This window comes from Protopterus annectens, chromosome 6.part0, assembly GCF_019279795.1.
Source record: "Protopterus annectens isolate FY-2018-M chromosome 6.part0, PAN1.0, whole genome shotgun sequence".
Lineage (NCBI taxonomy): Eukaryota > Metazoa > Chordata > Ceratodontiformes > Protopteridae > Protopterus > Protopterus annectens.
Window position 1 is genome coordinate 1037382785 of NC_056737.1, and position 17798 is coordinate 1037400582.

Below are 17798 nucleotides of genomic sequence, written 5' to 3' on the forward strand. Positions count from 1 at the left end.
TGAGGATTCTGATGCAGAGGAGTCTATACCATCTGTATCACCTCGTGAGGATTATTCATTTGGAGAAACCTTGAATACTTTGAGGGAGCATTTTCACTGGGAGAGTCAAGATTTCTCAGAATCAAAAAAGAGGCTCAGGGATTTCCTTCTCTCTCAGCACAGGCCTTTAGCCATACCCCCTGTTTTAGACATTGTGGATGATGTGTTTTCTGAGTTGAGCTTGACCCATGACTCCTTACCTCCATCTCCCAGCAAGCCTGACCGATATTACAGGGTCCTTGACTCTCACAAATTTTTTAGAAACCCTGCTGCTGAGTCTGAAACTATTTCACAGGGTCCAAAGGGAGTTAAGGCCTCAACAGCAAAAAAATCCTACCCCCTCTTGACAGAGATTCAAGGGCACTGGACAGATGGGGGAAAAAAGGTTTATACATCTGCAGCCTTGGCAATTAGGACCTTAAACTGCCAGTTTCATCAACAACATGTTATGGGATTGCTGAAACAGAAAATTATTTCTGAATGTGCAGAAAATAAAGAATTGCAGGAATTATTGCATGCAGCTGAACAGGTTGGAAAGCATACTTTGCAATGTGGTTTTGATTCCTTAGAGGCCTCCTGCAGGGCTGCAGTTACTAGGTCTGTGATTAGGAGGCATGCCTGGCTAAAGGGACAAAGTTTGCCTGATCATATTAAAGCTAAATTACTAGGGGCACCTTTACAGCATGATACTCTGTTTGGTATTAAGGCAGAAGAGATTTTAAAGAAAATTGAAGACAAAGCTAAGTCTATGCAAACTGTAAAAGACTTCTTACAAGTGCAGCCACCAAGTTTCAGTCGACACTGGCCTACAAAAAATTGGTCCTTTCCTGTGTCAGACAAACCTCAAAGGGGCAAATCCAGATGCCCTAAGGGTTCCAGATACCAGGCACAAGATTCATACAGGTCAAAGCAGTGGGGCACTTCTACCTCTAAATCTGGTGGAGATAAAGCGCAAACCTACAGAAAACAGTCCCAATGACTTCCTCTGCCTCCACCAAGCACTTATCTTTTGGCAGCACCCTTAGGGGGAAAATTAGCACTTTTTGCTCAAAATTGGCAGTTAGCACCCACTTGTCCTGGGTTATTAAATATAGTATCACAGGGATACAGATTCCATTTCCGTACTCTGCCAATGGCAAACGGTTGGCCAGATCTGCCAAGAAATCAATGGGCAGAGGCACAAAAAACAGGTTATGTCCCTCATGGATATAGGGGCCATTCAGCCTGTACCAGAACAGGAAAAAGGACAAGGTTTTTACTCAACTGTTCTTGGTACCCAGAAAGGACAAGGCCTGGCGGCCAATACTGGATTTATCGATTTTGAGCACACACCTGGACATTCTAAAATTCAAAATGCTGACTTTGCAGCAGCTTCTGCCCATGCTGGACAAGAATGCTTGGCTGGTGACATTAGACCTAAAAGAGGCATACCTGCATGTCCCAGTAAGGCAATCGTGCAGAAGATACTTCAGATTAAAGGCTGGCTTAATGCATTACCAATTCTTTACACTGCCCTTTGGCTTATCTACTGCGCCCAGGGTCTTTACAAAGTGCCTGGCACCAGTAATTGCATTTTGCAGACAAAGAAGTACAGATATATCCTTACTTGGACGACTGTCTCATTCAAGCCGAGAACAAGGACATTCTTCAACACCTGGCATTTGTGAAAGTCTTCTAACATGCCTAGGGTACACAATAAACAAAAAGAAATCACAACTGGTACCCTCTCAAAAGATAACATTCCTGAGTGCAAGCTTGAATGCAACTGCCCAGATGGCTTACCTCATGCCAGACAAGCAAAGGCAACTGACTACTTACTTCAAACTGATGGCAACAAAAACCCAGATGTCCTTCAAGGATGCATCTGCAGTCCTTACAAATGGGTTGTCCTGTCGTCAGGCAGCCCTTCGGTCGGCCGGATTCCAAAGTCTGGGTCTGGCCTCGGCTGGTGTCGCACTTCACCCGATGTCATAGCTGCAGTTCTTCGGGTATAAAGGCATCAGCCGACGCCATTTTCCTCAGTCTTTCTTGCCGCGTGGCGCCCGAAGCAGAAGCTGTTCGCAAGTGCCGGTCGGTCAGAACCAGAGATTACTACTACCGAATACTACTTCGAAGACTTCTAAAAAGCTAAGTACCCCGTTGGGGACTCTTTCTTGCCTCAGCCGATGTCAGAAAAAGTGAATAACTGTTTAACTTGTGGGAAACAAATACCTCATAAAGATTTCCACTCTTACTGCTTACCCTGTTTAGGCCCAGACCACGACGTAGCAGCTTGTCTAGCCTGTGCTTCTTTTAACCGGCGGACGCTTAGACACCGGTCTGAATTTGCTGAGGAGTTTTTCGGCCGATTTTGCCTATATTATGCCGTCGGATCCTCCGACTACGCAAATGTCTAAAAAGCGCAAGGAAAAGGACCGACACTCGCGGTCCGCGGCTTCGGCCGAAACCGCGGTTAAGCCAACCGCGAGTGTCTTGGTTTCAGCTGAAACCGAGCAAGCGGTTCTTCCTTCAGCTGAAAACTTACCTTCTACCGAGGCCTCTTCCAACCTGGTGGAATCGGCTTCAGAAAACCCACCTGCTGTTGCAGTTTCTCAGGAATTAAATGACACTATTCCCTTGGATATTTCAACCCCTGCACGTGGAGCTGCTAGGCCTCCTGCAGCCATGTCCATTAAGGCCTTTGCCAGGGCTAAAGCAGCTAAAGCTACTAAGACTGTGCCTGCTAAGACCCCCTCTCACAGGCCCAGCTCTAGTTCTCAAATGCTTAGTTTAGCAGAGGATCTCATTTCTTTAATCCGGGGATCCCAACCTCAACCAGACAGGGCCTCTCAGCCACCTCCAGAGAAGAGGCCTAGAGCAGAGCCCCCTCAGCCACTTTCTACAGATGATTCCTCTGATGATTCAGATGATTCCGACCCTCCAGAGGCTCCTTTCTCCCCTTATGAAGACACTGATGCTGAAGAGTCCATCCCTTCTGCCTCCGCCTGAGGAATTTTCCTTTGGGGAAACCTTGCATGCTATGAGGGAACAATTTCAGTGGCAGGGCCAGGATTTTTCAGACTCCAGAAAAAGGCTTAGAACCTTTCTGCATTTACCACAACATAGGCCTTTAGCCATTCCTCCAGTTCTTTCTGTTGTAGACGATGCATTTAATGATGCTTGTACTGCTCCTGATTCTCTACCTCAGGCCCCTGCTAAGCCTGATAGATACTACAGGGTCCTGGACACACATTACCATTTGTATAAGGCTCCTTTTGCAGATCCCGCGACTATCTCCCAAGGATCCAAGGCTGTAGCAGCTACTTCTGCTAAGAACCACCTCCCCTCAGAAAGGGAATCCAAATCCTTAGAGAGATGGGGTAAAAAAGTTTACACTTCTGCTACTCTTTCAGCTAGGGCCTTGAACTGTCAATTTCACATGATCCTGTATCAAGAATTTATGCTAGACCAGTTAACCAAAAAACTGTCCTCTGATGAATCATTAGACAAAAAATTTGTTCAGGAAATGGTACATAACATTCAGCAAGTCAGTAACCATTCCTTAAAATGCGGCTATGATGCACTGGAGGCTTCCTTTAGATCAGCCATGACTGGCACAGTTATCAGAAGGCATGCATGGTTAAAAGAGCAGGCCTTACCAGACCATGTCAAGTCCAAACTATTAGATGCTCCTATGGAGAAGATCAATTTGTTTGGCTCTCCTGCACAACAGGTGCTGAAGAAGATGGAAGAGAAGGCAAAATCTGTCCAAACAGTAAAAGATTTCTTACAGGTCCAACCGCCAAGGTTTAGCAGGAATTGGCCCTCCAAGAATTGGTCCTTTCCAGACTCATCCAGAGCTCAGAGGGGCAGGAATAGGCGTTCAAGAGGCAGAAACCAATCCAGGGGTGCCTACAGGGGACGCCAGTGGCAGAGTAACAACCAGCGAAGTACAGCCACGGACACAGCCACCACCACAACTACAGGACAATCACAGTGACTTGGCTCTGGCACCGCCTACCAGGGAGCAACTAGAAGCACCTTTAGGCGGGAAGCTAGCCTTATTTTCAATAAACTGGCATTACATCACAAGAGACAAGTGGATTTTACAGACAATAGACCAAGGCTACAGGTTTCACTTCCATACTCTACCAGGGAAGAGAGGAATGCCAAACCTACCTCCAAATCAAAAGGCAGAAGCTCTAAAACAAATATCCCAATTATTAAAGATGAGAGCTGTGGAAAAGGTACCATCTATGGTGCAAGGAAAAGGATTTTACTCCAGACTCTTCCTGGTACCAAGAAAAGAGAGCAAATGGAGACCTATTCTCGACCTGTCCGCTTTAAACACATTCCTCATTGTTCCAAAATTCAAAATGCTGACTCTACAGCAGCTTCTTCCCATGCTGGGCAAGGAGTCTTGGCTGGTAACTCTAGATCTCAAGGAGGCATACCTGCACGTCCCCATATGACCAAATTGCAGAAGATACCTCAGATTTCTTGCAGGATCAGAGCATTATCAATTCTCAGCATTGCCCTTTGGCTTATCTACTGCCCAGAGTGTTCACGAAATGCCTGGCATCAGTAATTGCTCATTGCAGGCTTCAGGGAATCCAAATCTACCCCTACCTGGACGACTGCCTGATACAAGCGGACAACAAAAACAAGCTAGCAGAAGACTTACAAAGGGTCATTTACCTGCTACAAGCCCTGGGATACACAGTCAATATAAAAAAGTCAAGACTAATACCATCCCAGAGAATAACCTTTTTGGATGCAGAGTTGGACACATCAAAGCAAATGGCATTCCTAACAGTAGAAAAACAGGAGCAGCTACCTCTCTACTTCTTGGCATTAACAAAGCAGAACCATCTGACAGCAAGAAAAGTACTGCAAGCCTTGGGCTTCATGGCATCCTGCATAATATTGGTTCCTCATGCCAGACTGCATATGAGAAAACTACAGTGGTACCTAAGGAATTTATGGTCTCAACACAAGCACAGCTTAGAAACCCAGATTCCAATTATTCCATGCCTGAAGCAAGAATTCCTATGGTGGGCTCAGGCTTGTCAATCAAACACAGGATTGCCCTTCCACAGTACTCAACCAAGCCAAACCATCACGACGGACACCTCAGAACTCGGTTGGGGGGCACACATGCTGGACAAGTGCATACAAGGCTTATGGACTCGAGACCAGCTGCACCTACACATAAATCTAAAGGAAATGCTGGCAGTAAAACTGGCAATTCAGGCATTCAGACCATTTCTCCAACAAGGTCTATTGATGATAAGGACAGACAACACCACAGTTATGTGGTACATCAACAAACAGGGAGGCACGCATTCATATCCTCTTTGCCAGATGGCACTGGACCTCTGGAATGTGGCCCTGAGCTACAACATTCAGTTAAAAGCAATTTTTGTACCAGGAAAAGAAAACATTCTAGCAGACATATTAAGCAGGACTACCACGGATGCCCACGAATGGATGCTACATCCGGACATCTTCAAAACCATTACAAGAAAATGGGGGCTTCCAAAAATAGACTTATTTGCATCCCCACGCAATCACCAGCTAAAGAAATTCTGCACAAGGACGTACCACCCACGTGCTTGGAAGGTGGACTCCTATCCTTCAGTTGGAAAAACCTGACAGCATATGCATTCCCACCACTTCCTTTGATGCACAAGGTGCTATTGAAGATCAAAGAGGACCGTCCAAGGATCATTCTGATAGCTCCAGACTGGCCAAGGCAACATTGGTACCCATTACTGAGGAGCATGTCTCGGGAACAAATATGGCCACTACCCTGGTTCCTTGCTGTTAACACAGAACAACTACAACAATCTGCATCCAAACCTGAAAACTCTGCAGCTGACTGCCTGGAACATTGCATAAGACCAATTAACCCTAATTTATCCCAAAGGGTTAAAGACATTATCCTTGAGGCTCGCAGACCCTCAACAAGAAAAAATTATTCAGCAAAATGGAAAAGATATCTCATTTGGAGTACTGCAAAAGGAGAAGATGTGTCACTGGTAAACATAGCCAGCATTCTGGAATACTTGGCAGAGCTCTTCCACACAGGCCTGTCCTATTCCTCCATCAAGATTCATGCATCAGCTATTTCAGCAGAATACGACTTGCATCCTCCTGTCTTCTCACATCCTCTGCTCAGACAGTTTCTGAGAGGAATTAAAAATGTAAAGCCTCCTAGGAAGCCACCATTACCAGCATGGGACTTGAACTTTGTGCTAGAAAAATTGACACTTCCTCCTTTCGAACCAGCAGCAACAGCAGATTTACAATACTTATCATGGAAGACTGCTTTCCTGCTGGCAATCACTTCAGCAAGAAGGGTATCTGAACTTCAGGCATTAATGGCAGTACAACCCTTCCTGATCTTCCATCAAGATAGAGTGTCCATGAGAACAAATCCTTCCTTTATGCCTAAGGTGGTCTCCAGAGTTTCTTTAAATCAGGCTATCCACCTACCTACATTCTTCCCCAACCCACAGAACAGGAGAAAGACTGCTGCATACCTTGGATGTACATAGACAATTACGCTACTACCTGGACAGGACCAAGGGCAATAGAAAAACTGACCAGCTACTGGTAGCATATGCAACAGGAAGGGAAGGAAAAGCAATTTCAAAACAGACAATCTCCAAGTGGATAGGAAATTGCATTAGATTTTGTTACTCCTACCATGGAAAGAAAACTCCAGAGAACATCAGGCCTCACTCTACAAGGGCTACAGCCACTACCACAGCCTTCTTACGAGGAGTGGCTACCAAGGACATTTTAGAGGCTGCTACTTGGAGCTCTGTGCATACATTTGCCAAGCATTATAATTTACCTTTATACTCTAGATCCCGAGCAGGTTTTGCCACTGCTGTTTTGCAAGGGATCCTAACTACACCATAACTTTATTTTTCCACCTCCAACAGTTTGGCTATGGTATTCTACCCATTTGTAAGGACTGCAGATGCATCCTTGAAGGACATAGTACAGTTTTGTACCTACCATAAATGTAGATGTCCGATAGGAATGCATCTGCAGTCAGGATTACCCACCCGCCTTCCCTCTGTGGTGCTCCTAGGGTATTTGCCCATCTTATAGCTAGCTGGGGAATCTATTATGGTGTATTTGTTTGTATATATGTACATACATGCTTATTTTTGTGTTTGCTCTCTACTATTTGGAATCATTGGCATTTATCCAAATTTAGCCTTCCAAGAGGGCACCTGGCATCTGGGGCAAGAAACACTGAGGAAAATGGCGTCTGCTGATGCCTTTATACCCGAAGAACTGCAGCTATGACGTCGGGTGAAGTGCGACACCAGCTGAGGCCAGACCCAGACTTTGGAATCCGGCCGACCGAAGGGCTGCCTGACGACAGGACAACCCATTTGTAAGGACTGCAGATGCATTCCTATCGGACATCTACATTTATGGTAGGTACAAAACTGTACTTTATCTGCAAGACAAATTCTGCAGGCTTTGGGCTTCATGGCATCCTGTATCCTACTGATTCCATATGCAAGACTGCATATGAGGAAACTTCAGTGGTACCTATAAAGCTTATGGAGTCAACATTGTCACAGTCTGGAAACTATTCCTCTCATTCCCTGCCTACAACAGGAGTTTCTATGGTGGGCAAAGGCATGTCACCAAAACATGGGATGGGCCTTCACTCTACCCCCTGCCAGCCAAACCTTAACAGATGCATCAGATTATGCCTGGGGGGCCCACATGGCAAGAACATGCATTCAGGGCATATGAACCCCAAAATAAATGCATCTACATATCAACCAGAAAGAGATGCTAGCTGTTCAAAATGCCCTGACAGCCTTCAAGGACTTACTTCATCCAGGACAACTACTGATAAGGACAGACAACACGGTCATGTGGTATATAAACAAGCAGGGGGGCACACACTCATACCCCCTTTGCAGATTGGCCATGGCACTGTGGGACACAGCTTTGACTTACCAAATACATCTTCAAGCTCAATTCCTGCCAGGAAAACAAAATACTCTGGCAGACTATTTAAGCAGAAACCTTATGGATCCTCACGAGTGGAAACTAGATCTACAAGTCTTCAGCATAACAAAGAAATGGGGGAGTCCAGACATAGATCTGTTTGCCTCTCCTCAAAATTATCAATTGAAAAGATTCTGCACAAGGACTTTTCACAGACAAGCATGGAAAGTGGATGCCCTATCCTTCAGTTGGAAAAACCTATCAGTTTATACCTTTCCTCCTTTGCCTCTTATTCCCAAGGTCCTCAAAGTCAGACAAGAGAAACCAAAGATGATACTAATTGCCCCGGACTGGCCCTGCCAATACTGGTACCCAGTCCTAAGGAACTTGTCTCAATACCCAGTTTGGACCTTCCCTCAAAGACCTCAGCTACTGTCCCAGCAAAACAATCAGATCCTGCACAATCAACTCCAGACACTGAACCTGGCAGCATGGCTGATCATGTAGTTATAAAGACAACACCTCTCAGTAAAGCTGTGATGGATGTCATTTTGGAAGCCAGAAGGCCTAGTACTAGAAAATCTTATGCTGATAAATGGAAGAGATTCTGTGCTTGGAAGCAAGCACAAGGAACTGATACAGCAGAACCAAATATTCCTCTGATATTGCAATACTTGACAGAGATGTTTGGCAAAGGCCTATCTTGCTCATCAATTAAAATCCATGCCTCTGCCATTTTGGCTTATTATAATAGAGCAAGCAATCTTTTCTCATCCTTTACTAAAGCAGTATCTTAGAGGAGCCAAAAATGTAAGGCCTCCTAGAAGATCACCAATACCTGCATGAGACCTCAATTATGTGTTGGAAAAGATCATCCTGCCTCCATTTGAACCAGCTGCTACTGCTGATATAAAGTTCTTATCATGGAAAACAGCTCTGCTACTAGCAATTACTTCAGCAAGAAGAGTCTCAGAGCTACAGGCCCTCATGGCTGTGGAGCCTTTTATCATATTTCACCCAGGGTTTTTCTGAGGACAAATCCAACATTTATGCCTAAGGTGGTTTCCAGTGTGGCTCTTAACCAAACTATTCATCTGCCATCCTTTTATCCAAATCCACAGAACAAGGGGGAGAGAATTCTGCATTACTCGGACGTACACAGATGGCTAAGATTCTACTTGAGCAGGACTAAAGCTCTAAGAAAAACTGAGCAATTACTAGTGACATGCTGCAGGATCAGAAGGAAAGGCTATTTCAAACCAGACTGTTTCAAAGTGGATAAGCCACTGCATTTGTTTCTGCAACTTACACCATGGTAAACCTGTGCCCAAGGGCATTAGGTCTCATTCCACCAGAGCTGCAGCTACTTCAGCAGCCTTTCTCAGAGGAGTACCAACCAAAGACATTCTAGAGGCTGCTACTTGGAGTTCTGTTCACACCTCTACAAAGCATTATCATTTGTCTCTCAACACTTAAGTCCAGGGCAGGCTGTGCCACTGCAGTTCTGCAGGGCTTTATAGCTGCACCTAATGCTGTTTAGCTCCAGCCTCCCAACCATAGCTTTGGGATTCTACCCAAATGTAATGACTGCAACAGTGAAACACGAGGAACATAGTACAGTTGTGTACACTTACCGTAAATGTAGATGTTCGAGTGTATTCACTGTTGCAGTCCAGGTTACCTGCCTGCCATCACCCTTTCATTCTGGAGTTTCTTTCCTTCTCTATCTTCTTCAACCTATGTGTTGTATTTGCTTGTAGATGAAGGTAAAGTTTATATTGATGCATGTATATATGGTTTTTATACAGATATATTTTTGCTATCTTTTTGGGGGCACCTAACATCTGGGGCAAGAAAAACTAAAGAAAATGGCGTCTGCTGCTTGTTTTATACTCCTGACGTCATGAACAAGGAGACAGCAACTGACTCAGGACCCAAGACTTTGGAATTCAGGCTGACTGAGGGCAACCTGCCAGCAGATTACCCACATGTAATGACCAACACTGAATACACTCTAACATCTACATTTATGGTAAGTGTACACAACTGTACTTTTGGAGATTCCCTATATCCTTGTTAATTAGGTCCATGATGATGTGCTGCATAGCTTTGCATATTAGACTCATCAGGCTAATGTGGCGATAATTTCCAGGGTCTGTAGTTGCTCCTCCTTTATGGAGAGGGATGACTGTAGCAGTGCGCCATTCGGTAGGGACAAAGCCTGAGGTGAGGCTGTGAGTGAACAGAGCACACAGATGTGGTGCCAGTTCACTTTGTAATTAATGTAGAATACAGCCAGGTATTTTGTCGGGTCCTGTGGAAGCTGTATTCTTGGCCTTAGACAATGCAGCTTTAACCTGTGCTGCGGTAATGCAGGGTGCCTAGCATTCTTCCAGTGTTGAGATTGGCCCTTTGGGGGGGGGGGGAGTTAAAGTTGGCACTGAATCTGTTAGCTAGTATGTTGGCAATATCCATACCTCTCAACCTGGAAACATCAAAAATCTAGACAAGGCCCATGAAAAATAGGTACAAATCTGTACTCTTATTAACGTAAAATTTGCACGCATAATTAACTCCACCCACTCCAATGGAATTGTGGGATATCCACTTTCAAATGCAAACTGAAGAACAGACAACCAAAATATGGCACCAGAGTCCCCCTGCAGCCATTCCAATGTCCCATTACCTGGCTATTTTGCCCCATTTACCATAAACACTAATGTGTGCATACTGCTTTACTTCTACAATGATTATTTGGATTTTATTTTTACATTTTATAGCACAATGCATATATATCTATAGATATCTGCTAAACAACGGTCTCATAATGAAAATAGACTTGGCATTGAAACTTCTCTACCCTTGAAACTCATTCATTGAAACAGGATTGAAACCCACACCACATCCAAAGAAAATGCATCTGGCCAGTGGTGGATAAAGATTACCTTTGGGCTGTTTTCAAAACGCAGGCCCCTGACTTGCACACACAACAAGATACGTATATGCATTCCTTGATACACCTTCCTGACTTTATTAAATTAAATTCCTTGCATAATACAGCACACTTGTTAGACTTCAGTTAGAGAGCATTTTAAAATTTATTGTTTGAACATTTTTCCAGTAGACAATGAAACAAAACGCATGAACAAATGATGACAAAACTACCCAATTCAGAACATTTCCATCGTAAGTCTACTTCCATTTATAATAAGTTTTCAACAGACAAGCAATGTAATGTTGCAGTCATGTTTCAAGGTATTTACAATATGCAGCAAGCTTGTAGTTAGTTGTACAACCTAGGTGGATGACTGATGGTGTTATCAGGTCAGAAATGGAAAAGATACAGAGATGGGGAGAATAAAACAATGTAGGTATAAAATTATTGAAACCAAACAGAAGCAGACTGAAGCTGATACCAAGATTATGGTATTTACCCCACTAATTAAAAAAAATATGTCACAGCTGACGCTGTACATAGGACTGGTAAGATATTGCCAGGATGTACTACATTACCTCACTAAGGTACTATCCTGGAGCAGTTATCACAGGCATGTTATATTCCACACTGCTAGAAACTATGCATGAAGTGCACCCAGGAGAAAAAGTAAACACTCTTGCTCAATGTTCTGTGTAGTCACCCAGCTCTGATATTGAAATTAAATAGTATGTCACTTTGGCAAGCGTTATTTTGGATATCAGTGTGCCCTGATACACCAGAGCCATCACCTATGAATCTTCTTTAATGGCCTTCATCTTCATTACGTAGTGTATTTATATGAAGTTTTGGTTTCTTCCAGGGGCTCACAATTCCTAAACATAGTGGATAGGTATTCAAACTGGCCAGATGTACAGCAAGGTATCGGAGAGAGGGATACAAAGACAACAGAAGTATGGCAAGGGATACAAATACAAGAGAAGTACACACTTAGAAAATTGATATAATAACAGGTTTTGCATTAGCATGAGTTTTCTGAAGGGTGTCAAGTCTAACACTCAAATGCAAATGTCTGTTATCAATTTCTAACTTCAATCTTTAATGATTTGCCACTAATTTGCATAAAACTACAATTTTATGAAAAACAGATGAAAAATATGAGGCAGAAATCTGGACATTCTGCAAAATCTGTACAGTTGAGCGGCAGAAAGTGCTGACCTGACCAGATACTATAGAACTGGCAGAAGGCAAATAATGCTGACTGCATCTATGACTACTTCTCAGACTACACTAGTGATATAGACCATCACACATGGAAAAGACCCTTAATCAGTTTAGAAAATATTAAACAGGTGGAAAGTACACAACCAATTATTTGACAAATGAACCCAGAAAAGCACTCCAGACAGACAAGATGATACCCCAGAAGTAATAACTACCCAGCACCCAAACTTTGTCAGGCTACATAAAGCCCAGAGCTGTACCCAAGATAAATTCTGGCCAGATCTTTATCCACAAAGAGATATCAACTGATTCCTGTACCGACTAATATCTTTCTTCATCCGAGTTCCACAGTGCATTCTCTGTGCTAATATTTTCTCCTTTACAGTAATACCACATTGCCTACTTGTGTAAACAGCTTCAGGTATTCAATTTGGCTCCAAAGACTTAAAAGCAAAAGAAAAACTTAACAGTTACAGTTTAGCTTGAAAACGTAATGGCTCAAAAGCAGTCGCATACACATTAACTGCTCAAAGCTTCAGTTCCACCTTGAACAGCTTCAAGTTCACACACAGGTATCTTATGAAAACTTAACGGCTCAGAAGCAGTCGCACACACAGGAAAGCAAAGCAGTTAAGCAAAAATACCTGAGCAAGCAGGCACTCAGTACACAGGTATCCTTAAAAGCGATTGCAGTTCAGCTTCACCTAAAGCAGCTTCAGTTCACACACAGGTAAGGTAACCTACGAAAACTTAATGGCTCAGAAGCAGTCGCACATAGAGGAAAGCAAAATAATTAAGCAAAAATACCTGAGCAAGCAGTCGTTCTGTTTGGCTCCAAAAGCAAAGACTTAACACAATTAAAACAAAAATGTAACAGCTAGGCAAAAGCAGTCATTTCCATGCTTGCCCCTTGAGCTCAATTCCGACAGGCTGACATAATCGCACATGTGATGATGTTGCACCAAAAGCGTGAAAGAAATTAAAAAAGAAAATCTGGAATGAAGGGGTGCCACTCGGGGAATCTTGGCACCCCATTATTTGGACCCCAAAACTTGGTAAAAACCAAGCAATTCGGTACAGTTGGGGAGGTATGGCAATATCTGTTGGCTCAGTATAGGAGGTACCATTGTGCAGTAGCTCAAAGCAAATCTGGGTATTGCCATGGAGATTCTTGATATAACTAAAGAAGGCTTTGTTGTTGTTTTTAGTGTCTGCCACAATTCTGCTTTCATAGCTGGCTTTGATGAGGGATTTCAACTTTTTGTTGAGGCTGATAAGGGAATTTTTCCAGTTTTGGGACTTTACCTTTTTCTTTAACAGTTTCTTTCTTCTGTTGTAGAGTTTATTAATGGCAGGGGACCACCAGACTGGCTTCCTTTTTTGGAGGAGAGTGTCGTGGTTCTGTTGGGTATGGCTAGTTCCATGCATTTTTGTGTGTTCGTACAGTGCATTGGTGTATGATTCGGCAGTCATGCATCTGTTTTTCATTGTCATGGGTGCCATGAAGTTAGCTACCTCCTTTTTAGGAGTCCAAAGTCAGCTTTGGAGAAATTTTTCATGGTTGGATACCTTTGTGGGGTGTGTGGGTGAGATGTGGGTTTCCATGGTGGTTAGTTTGTGGTCAGATCTAACAAGGGAGGAATTGACTATTGGTGTAGAGCAATGGTTGCCCATGTTAATGACCAGATCAAGGATGTTGCTTCCTCTAGTGGGGGGTAAGAATGAGCTGGTCCAGGGCATTGGAATTGATGAATTCCAGGAAGCATTGGGCCAATGCATTAGTGCGTGAGTAGTTTTCTCAGTTGGAGGGGTAGTTGAAGTCTCCTAGTATGAGAGTGTTGGATTGGACCTTGATAGATTCCAGGGTGCTTAGGAATGTGCAGTGAGAGTCTAGGGACATGGTTGGGGACCTATAGCAGGCTATGACCTGGGTTGCAGTCTTATCCGATATTACTTGTACCTGACTTGTCTCAGATGCATTATGCTGGGTTACAAGTCTGGAGGTGTGCATATCCTTTATGAATATGGAGACACCACTGCCTTTGTAGCTTCAGTCCATGTTTCTGGGCCGAAAGGTGTGGAATGAATTATAGCCTGGTACCACAGGGGTGATTTGTGCCACTTTAAACCAGGTCTCCGTTACAGCACAAATGTCGATGTTCTCCAGTTTGAGGAGTGCTTCGAGCGAGTGCATTTTGAGATTTTACACTTCTTGTGTTGAGCAGCATGACCCGCAGATTGCATTTATTTATAGCTTTTATAGGTTCATAGGTAGGTACTAGGCTATCTGCCAGAGGGCATTTATAAGCCTAGCCAGAGTGTGTCTGCTTTCGCTGCCCCATTGATTAACTGATCCTCTGTCAAGCAGAGCCAATGAAGTGATCCCAGGGGTTTATTTTCTGTTACCCATTCACTTGTCAAGGTTTCTCTTGAAGAGTGTTAGTGAGGGGCTCTGCCTGATGTAATTTGGAATTTTATTCCAAAGCATGAGGAGTCTCTGTGACAGGAATCTATCCCTCCAGCATGTTCTATATATTGTTGTGGCGAGGTTTAGCTCACTAGAGCACATGGCTCGCAGTGACTTGATTTCTTTAGGTGGAGCATGTCCATCAATTCTGAGTTGGACATGGCTTTGTAAGTCAAGCAGAGATCACCTCTAAGTAAGCGATATGCCACTGAGTACAGCCGGAGTTTTTTCAGTCGGGCTGCATAGGACATATGTTTGAGGCCAGTAATCCTCTTGGTGAGGTACTTTTGTGGTCTTTCCAGCTGTTGGAAGTGTCTTGTGAGGTACATCCCAAATGGGGAATTGTACTCTATGATGGGTCTTATGAGTGATGAGTAGAGGAGCACTATAACCTCTTTATTTCTAGATGTGAACCCCTTAGTAATTAGATGGGCCACATAGAAGTATTTCCCAACTACTTTGGCAATATGATTGTCAAAGGACAGATTACTATCTAACTGGGTCCCCAAATCTCATGAACTCTTCTGTATTAAGGGGGTTGCTACCTATGTGATAATTTGTGGGTGTTTTGTTTTTCCCAGATGGGATGACTATGCATTTTTTGGCATTTAGCTTGAGGCCATGACTTTGACACCAGGTGTCTGTCTCAGTAAGGCCCTTTTGGAGGATGTCTGTCAGCTGGAGAGTCAATTATGGCTCCCAGTTTGCAGTCATCGGCGAACTTGGTTAGCCATAGTCCTCCTGTGTTTACCTGTACTTCTGAGAAGTATATGCCAAACAGTAAGGGTCCCAGGACCGAGCCTTTTGGGACACCACTTGTGACTGCTTAGAGTCGGACCTGGAGCCTGCTATTCTTACCGTGTGAGTTCTGTCTGTAAGCCAGTTGGCGACCCATCTCATGACGTAGGGGTGTATGTTCAGGCTGGTGAGTTTTTCTGTAATACCAGAGTGGGGAATGGTGTCGAAAGCCTTGGCGAGGTCAAGGTAGGCTGTGTGAACCACCTTTCCCTCATCTATGGCCTTGGTGACTGTCTCGAAGAAGTCATCCAGGTTTAGTAGGCATGATCTGCCCTTAACAAAGCCGAACTGGGTCGGGTCAAGTGTTTGGGGGTTCCCAATGTCTTTGTTAATGAGTTCCATGATGATGCTCTCCATAGCCTTGCAGACCAGGCTAGTCAGGCTTATGGGGCGATAGTTACCAGGGTCAGTTGTGGCCCCTCCTTTGTGGAGAGGAATAACCGTTGCTGTGTGCCATTCTATGGGCACATAGCCTGTGGAGAGGCTGAAGTTGAACAGCGTGTTTAGGTGGGGGGTTAGTTTGTTCTGTAGTTTGTGCAAGACGTAGCGTGGGACACCATCTCGTCCCACTGATGCTGTTTTTCGCTTTTGAAAGGGCTGTTTTCACCTGTCTCTGTGATTTTTGGGACACTACACTTTTCCGGTATTGTTGTGGACCCTTTTGGAGGTGAGAGGGGGATGAAGTTTGCACTGAATCTATCTGCCAGGATGTTGGCAATATCAGTAGGTTCAGTATATTTTGTGCTATTTTGCACTAGTTCAGTGCATGTCTGCGAGTTGCCACTTAGATTCTTAACATAGTTAAAGAAGGCTTTTTGGTTATCTTTTGAATCCTTGGCTGTTTTTCTTTCAAAGTTAGCCTTGGATGATTTCATGAGGGACCTTAGTTTCTTACTGATACTGATCGGGGATGTCTTTCCTTCTTGGGATTTGCTTTTTTCTGAACTAGTTTCCTCCTCCTATTGTATAGCCTGTTTATTGCAGGGGTCCACCAAACTGGTTTCCTTCTCTTAGAGGAGTGAGTCTTGGTTTTGCTAGGGATGGCACGATCCATGCATCTTTGTAGGTGCTCACAGAGTGCATTTGTAAAGGTTTCTGCATCTTGGGCAGCATTATCCTTTAGTGTGGGGGCTGTGAAACTTACCACCTATGTCTTAAATAAGGTGAAATTTGCTTTAGAAAAGTTTTTTTTTACTGTGGTTTCCTTAGTTGGGGGGTGGTGGTGGGGTGTGGATATCCAGAGTGATTAGTTTATGGTCCAATCTAACCAGTGACTGGTTGACTTCGGTGTGGAACACCTGTCGCCCATGTTGGTGATGACTAGGTCCAATATGTTTTCACCTCTGGTAGGGGAGTTTACCAGCTGATCCAAGGCGTTTGAGTTGATGAATTCCAGGAAGCGCTGGACCAGGGAATTTGTACTCTAGTAGTTTTCCCAGTGAATGGTAGGGTAATTGCAATCGCCCAATATCAGTGTGTTTGATAGGACCTTCATGTTTTCCAGTGTCTCCAGAAAGGTGGAGTGGTGGTCCTGGGTCATGGAGGATGATCTGTAGCAGGCCACAGTTTGCTTTGCAGATTTGTCTGATGTTAGTTGCACATGGATGATCTCAGAGGTATCATGCTGTGCACTAACCTGGAAGTGTAAGTATCCTTGATGAATATGGATACTCCCCCTCCTTTTGTGTTTCAGTCCGTGTTTTGTGGCTGAAATGTGTGGTATGAGTTGTATCCTGGTAGTGCTGGGGTGCTGTCTGGAGCCTTGAACCAGGTTTCAGTTACTGCACAGATGTCGGCGTTCTCCATACTGAGGAGTGCTTTGAGCGCGTGCATTTTGAGATTTAAACTCCTGGTGTTGAGTAGCATGGTGATAATTTGGTCTTTGGAATACCTCCTAAAAAAGGCACTATAGGGAGTAGCAAGAGCCTTAGTACCTGAAAACCCAGTGGTGACAGATGCAGGCCATCTCTGCCAAAGCATTGAGGTTTGTCAATCATGTCCCCCCAAGCAGACAGATACTGGATCCCCTTAGAATGACACCAGAAGCTTCGCCAATTGTTGCCAACCATTTTTTGTTTATACTGCGGTATCATTCTGGATTGATGGATACTGCTCAGTGCTAGTGTCATACCTGGCTGGGCCACATAATCCGAGAGCTCCACCATGTCTCTTTTCATGTACGCCAGGGAGGTGCGGCTCAGGTCATTCACACCCACATGGACAATGACAGAGTCATACTTGTACTTGTTGTGGAGTGACCTGAGTGCGTGTGTTGTCAGATTCTGGCACCTGATAGACAGCTGACTGTTACCTTCTCCTTATTCAACCTAGTGAGTGGGACATCTTTGTTCATAGGTTGGTACTAGG